Here is a 6,950-nt window from a genome sequence, read left to right as displayed (position 1 = left end):
CAGGACAGAGCGGAGTTTAGGGCTGTTGTACATAGGGTCGCTATGAGTCGCAGGCGACTCGACGGCACATAACAACAACAACAACAGCAAGTTTCATTTAGCAAGGGTTAAGTGCCATCAGGTCGAATATGACTGAGAGTAAATTTTGCACAAAAGACCTGAAGTCTATTTTATACCTAACATCATTCCTGTACAGAACTCTGTTCTATAAGTATCATCATTCCTGTATATTTATAGAGTTTAGAGAGTTTGTAGAGTTTCCAGAGGCATCTAGTTTAGGAAGTGGAGGCCACTCCTGCTTCCCAGCATAAATCAATCTGGAAGCTTATCCAAACACTGTACGTAATGGGTAATCATTGTGGTATTTGACAAGACTATGGAACAGTGTGAAGCATCACAGCAACACCAAGTTGTTCAGTTCAGTAAATAGACAAAAGATATATCTTTCAAGGAATATTCATTCTAAAATTAATATTTTTTTAAATCTGCAGGCTGTGAAAGCCACACCTTTGAGCAGACTTCCACTCTAGGCAAAGGCTCAAGGACACTCGCTCTTGGGGGGAAAAGAGCACTAATGCACATCAAACACAATCCCAGAAAACATGGCCCCAAAACTTCCCTTTACGTGCCCACTAAGACTGCCATCCAGATGCAGCAAAAAACCAAACTCCTACAGTGGAGTCCCAGGCCCCTGCCAGCAGTGGTAACCCATCTCCCTGGGGGATTTTAAAGAGTAGTCTTCAGCTAATTCTTATCACAAGGAGTTATTTATGTGGCTATTGAAAGAATAAGAGAGACAACAATGAATGAATGGAAATCCAAAGCCTCTGTAAATTTTCACTGAAATTAATAACAAATTTAAATTAAAAAAATAATTAAGTTAGAGTAAGGATGGCAATGGAACCACCTTACCTCTGTAACTTGATTTGTGCCACTATTAGAACTTCTACTCAGAATATTATTGCTTTTCAATTTTTTTTATTTTGCTTGCATTAATTTTATTTATAGCAGCAGTCTTTTTCTGCTTTTCAATTTTTGACTCATGCACTTTTAACTTGTTAAATTTGTATCTTCTAGGCTGCAACACTTCCATGATACATCTTCAAGGATATGAACATGTACGGCTAAGCACAATTGATAACAGTGCATCTAAATTCCAAAATCAATCTCCATAATAGTCTATGTGTTTCCTACTGCCAAGGGGGCCCTTTGGAGTAGTGAGAGAAGACATTCACCCTGAAACTCACAGCATCCCTTTTCAGCAGGAAGTAGCTAAGAGAATACGCCATCCCCTTTTCCTTATGAATCAGGGTGAAGTCTCTCTCAGGGAGGAGTGATAGGGAATGGCAAGGCACACACTGACAAAGGAGATTAATCAGAACTGGCTTTGACAAGCACTTTGGCAATTTGACAATTAAAACAGACATGGGGGGAGGAAAGAAGAATGAACTGGGGATGAGGGTGGAGAAAACAGTGCAACAATGAATGAATGAAAACCCTAAATCTCTGTAAATGTTCATTAAAACTAATAAAATGTAATAAAAAAAAAAGAAAGAATAAGAGAGGAAAAGGCAATCCAGAATAAGAGTAAGATTGTATAAGAGTTGGGGAGTAAGAAATAATGTGCTGTGTGACTGCAGTCTAGTTTTGGTGGGTTAGAGGCTGAATAGGTTAGTAGTTAAAAAAGAAACTCTACATTGACCCCACAAAGGGGCAATAAATGAAGAAAATTCATCCCCATATTTCAATGATTGTAGTTGTCGTTGTTATGTGCTCTCGAGTCACCCGTGACTCATAACAATCCTATGTACAACAGCCCTAAACTCTGCTCTATCCTGTGCCAGTCTCATTGTCTCTGACACTGAATCAATCCATCTCATTGAGGGTCTTCTTCTCTTGCCCTGTCCCTCCACCCTCCCAAGAATACTGTCCCTCTCCAAAGACTAGCCCCTCCTTACAACATGTCCAAAGTATGTCAGGTGAAGCTTCAGGATCTTTGTTTGGCTCCAAGGAGCAGCCTGGCTTCATTCTCTCAAGAACAAACCTGTTTGTTCTGTTAGCAGTGTATGGTATATTCAGCACTCTTCTGTACCACAGCTCAACAGCTTCAATTCTCATTCTATCATCCCTAATCATTGTCTAGCTCTCTGACATATAGCAAGTGATTGCAAAGACCATGGCATGTATCAGGTGCACCTTAGTCTCCAGACTGACAACATTGCTCTTCAGTAATTTGGAGAGCTCTCTAATTGTAGACTTTCCCATCACAATACATCTTTCAATTTCCTGGCTGCTGGTGCCAAGAGTGTTGACTGTGGAGCCAAGCAAACCAAAGCTGTGAACAATCTCAGTCTCTTAACCATCCGTCATGATGCTGCCAATAGGCCCAGTGGGCCCAGTGGTGAGAATCTTTGTTTTTTTGATACTTTGTTTTTTGAGCTGAAGTCTTTGGGCAAGGCTGGGAGGCAGAGTGCCGCGTGAGAGAGAAGTTCAGGGGAGCAAGGAGGCACAGGAGCTGGGGACTCAGCTTCACCCAACCTCCCACCCAACCTCCCAAACAGTACCCTGACCTGGAAGCGAACAAGGCAGAGTCTGTAGTCCTTGGGGCCCTTGGGCGGATCTACGAGAAAAATCACCTTCCCTTGGGAAACACTGTGACTATAGTGTGCTGTAAATGAAAAGGAAGAGGCCACAAGAAGTTAAACCTGGAGCAGAAATGAAAGGGAAAGGACTTTTCTTTAGAACCATCTGAAATAAGAAGTCTTTCCTAACATTAGTACTTTGTATTTGGACTTACAGACACCTAAACCCAAGGGACACTGATGACAGCATAAGAAATCAGCAGCAGCTTGAAATATTTGGAATCACAGAAGCCCATAAAGCTTGAGATATAAGCTATCAGATCAAGGGATGAATAGCTGGAGATAGGTGTTGAAGGGAATAGGTGGGAATAGAAGGGAATGTTGGTGGAGCAGGAAATGGATGAATCAAGACGCTCCTGTCAATGATTGTAGAGGGAATGAAAAAAGACTGTAAGAATTTTCCACTGACTCCTAAATCTTCCACTTGAGAGTGATTTATTGTTCTTGCTAATATTTTATTAATCAAACAATTTCATGACTATGTCTAATTCACAGAGGACAGAGAAGTGCAATCCTCTTATTTGAACAGAAGGAGAAATAAATGAACTATGATTATCACAGCAGCAAAACTGAAAACAAGCAAGCAAACAAACAAATGAACTCATTGCTGTCAAGTTGGAACAGGCTGACCCTCCAGGGAGTTTTCAGACACTGTAAATTGCACCAGAGGAGATTTTTCATCTTTCTCCTGCAGAGGTCCTGGTGGATTTGAACAATCAGAGAGGCTCTGCCTTCAGGTTAGCAGTGCAACTCTCTATGAACTAAGCCACCAGAGCTATAATCAGAGACACAGATTTTCTGACAGTGCGGGAAGATGAGATTTCCTAAATTGGAAGCCACTTCATAATGGCTCCAATAATGGACTCAAATATCTCAGTGAACACAAAGATAGCAGAGAACCAGGCAACATTTCATTATGTTGTGCATGTGTCCAGGAGGAATTGGAGCCAATCCAACAATAATTATCATTCTTTTCTTTTTTCTAAGGGGAAATAATTTGTGCCTCAGTTCTCATTTCCTCAGGGTATACTCCAAGTAGTAGAAGAGCTGAATCATGTGGAATTTCTATGTCCAGCTTTTTATAAAGCGCCAAACTGCCTTCTAGAATGGTTGTACCATTTTACAGTCTTACCAACAACCTATAAGAGTTCTTTTCTTACCACATCCTCGCGAACATCTACAACTTGCTGCCTTGTTAAACTTTGCCACTGTTACTGGAGTGAGATGGTACCTCATTGTGGTTTTGATTTGCATCTCTCTTATTGACAGTGATTTGGAGAATGTCTTCATGTGTCTGTTTGCCATTCGAATATCTTCCTCCATGAAAATTCTTTCCATGTCTTTTGCCCATTTGGTAATTGGGTTATCAGTCTTTTTCTTGTGGAGGCCCAGGAATATTCCATAAACTTTTGTTATAAGACTCTTGTCTGACATGGCATTACCAAATGTTTGTTCCCAGTCTGTAGGTTTTCTTTTCACTCTGTTGAAAAACTTTTTTGATATACACATGGATTTAATCTTTACAAGGTCCCATGCATCAATTTTATCCTCTTCAGAATGTGCATTTCTGGTTGTATTTAGCAGTCTCTTTATACTGTGGACCAGTGCTTCTAAGCTTGATCTCAGTTTGTCTCTTATGAACGTTATGCTCTTGGCCTTTACTTCCAGGTCTCTGATCCACCTTGGCTTGATTTTTTTTGTATGATATGAGATGTGGATCCTGTTTCAGCTTTTTGCAGAAGCAGTTTCTGCAGAAGTCCAGTTTCCCCAGTTGATAGCTTTGATTTCCTTGTTGAGTATCAGTTGACCATAGATAACCGAGTCTATTTCTGGGTTCTCAATTCTATTCTGTTGGTCTATGTGCCTGTCATTGTACTAGTACCATGCTGCTTTGGTTACTACTGCTGTGTAGTAGGGTTTGTTTTTTTTTTGGGGGGGGGAGGGGACGTTATTATTATTATTAATTTTTATGATAATTTATAGACTTTTGATTTCTATTCATTCATTATTGCACTTTTCTCCCTGCCCTCACCTCCCCCCAGTTCCCTCTTCTCTTTGAAAAGTAAAAGAAAATTCTTTCATTGTTTTACAATCTCTCCCCCCAGGTCCACTCCACTATGCAGCCTTTGTTCTGGACTCCTGTCATGACAATAATACCTAATCACAGATCCCTTTTAAACAGTTTTCTCCTTCATCTGTTTCAATGCAGTATACATTATTGAACCCATCTTTCTCAGTCTCCCCCCAACCCTGAGGTCAGTCCTGTTTTACAACAGTGACACTGTGCAGTATTTGTCCTTTTGTGACGGAGATATTTCACTCAGCACAATGTCCTCCAAGGTCACCCATTTTGAATAATATTGCATGAGTTCCTTGTTTTTCAATGCAGTGTAGTGTTCCATTGTGTGAATATACTACATCTTCTCTATCCATTCGTTTGTTGATGGGCACTTAGGCTATTTCCAAATCCTTGCTATTGTGAACAAAGCCACAATAAACATGGGTGTGCATATATCTGCTTGGGTGTCAATTATAGTCTCTTTGGTGTATATTCCTACTAGTGGAATTGCTGGGTCAAATGGTATCTCTATTTGCAACTTTTTGAGAAAGCGCCATACAGCCTTCCACAGTGATTGCACCATTTTACACTCTCACCAACAGTGAATAAGGGTTCCAGTTTCTCCACAACCTCACCAGCATTTGTTGCTTGCTATTCTGTTAAATTTTGCTGTTCTTACTGGGGTGAGATGATATCTCATAGTTGTTTTGGTGTAATAGGTTTTAAGATAAGGGAATGCTATGTCTCCAACTTCATTTTTGTTTCTCAGAAGTGTTTTGCTTATTTGGGGTCTCTTGCCTCTCCAAATAAATTTGATAATTTCCCTTTCAGTGTCCTTGAAAAATGAATTTGGTATCTGTATTGGGATTGCATTGAAAATGTAGACTGCTGTTGGTAGGATTGTCATTTTCACAATATTGAGTCTTCCTGTCCATGAACAAGGCACATTTTTTCCATTTTGTTAGGTCTCTTATTGTGTCTTACAGAAATGCTCCATAGTTTTCTTTGTATAGTAATATTCCCTGATAAAATGAGAACTGAGGCACAAATGGAAATTTTTACACCAATGTTCATAGCAGCATTATTCACCATAGCAAGAAAATGGGAACAGCTCAAATGTCCAGCCACAAAGGAATGGATTGATAAATTATGGTACATTCATACAATGGAATACTAAGTAGCATGCAGGAGCAATGATTTTGTAAATTATTACCTAACTTGGGAGGGATTGGAGAGCATTATGCTGAGTGAACTAACTCAGTCCCATAAGGATAAATATTGTATAAAACCACCATTGTAGAATGAGTATAAGGATCCAAGAGGGATGGGACAGGCTGGAAGCAGAGGGATGAGGATGTGCAGGGGGAGAGGGGGTTAATCATGGGGCTGTACAATCTGTTGGGTAGAGAGGGATGAGGAAAATTGAAAGAATTTGTTCTTGAAAACAATGTATTCAAATTTTATAAATAAACTAGTAGATTTTTTTAAAAAAAGAAAAGGGGGAAAATTAAGCAGTTATATTTGATAGGTGTTTGCTACTTTATCTAGGTTGTAAGTAAGTCCTCCACAAAAAGTAACTTCCTTTCATTCCTTGAGGTCTATTTTCAAGGCAATGATTTTACTCAGAATGAAACATTCTTTTGGTTGACTAGTTTGCCTGAAGTGGTTCTGATATTTCCTATTTTTTAAAAAATTGTGCTTATACTATTTTACTAGAACATTGGGACTATGCTTCCTATTTTTTGTGCATCTATAAAAAATATTAATGAGGCTTCCAGCTCCTCGGTAATGGAAAATGGATGTACACTGACAACTATATACATGTCACTTTCAAGGGAGTTCTTATTATTAACCATTATTTATGAAAAATTCAACTGATCCAAGTGTGTCAAGTCCATTGCTTTCTTTAGTAATTCTAAAATTCAGATCCTGGATCAAGTAGGATTACGTGGAAGCTGAAAGCTTAAACTACATTATAATGGTTCTCTAAAAGAAAAAAAAATAATAATATTTTTTTGAAGGTTTGTGAGTTTGTTTTTCTTTTGCTTTCTGAAGGGTGTAATGTCATAATAGTACCTGTAAGAAATAAGGCTTTTGTAAATACCCCAGGTCTGCTGCAAGGATGTTACCCTACTTAAAAGGAACCTTTCCACTTTCTGGAGAGAAAGTTGATTTTTTCCTAAGCAGTGGTTTGCTTTTAATCTCACAGACACTGTAAACTATCCACTGATTATTAGCTGCTGGAAAAT

The sequence above is a fragment of the Elephantulus edwardii genome, unplaced genomic scaffold (assembly GCF_000299155.1).
Source record: "Elephantulus edwardii isolate Elephantulus edwardi_28Jun2011 unplaced genomic scaffold, EleEdw1.0 scaffold00073, whole genome shotgun sequence".
Classification (NCBI taxonomy): Eukaryota; Metazoa; Chordata; class Mammalia; order Macroscelidea; family Macroscelididae; genus Elephantulus; species Elephantulus edwardii.
This window is presented reverse-complemented; position numbering follows the sequence as displayed.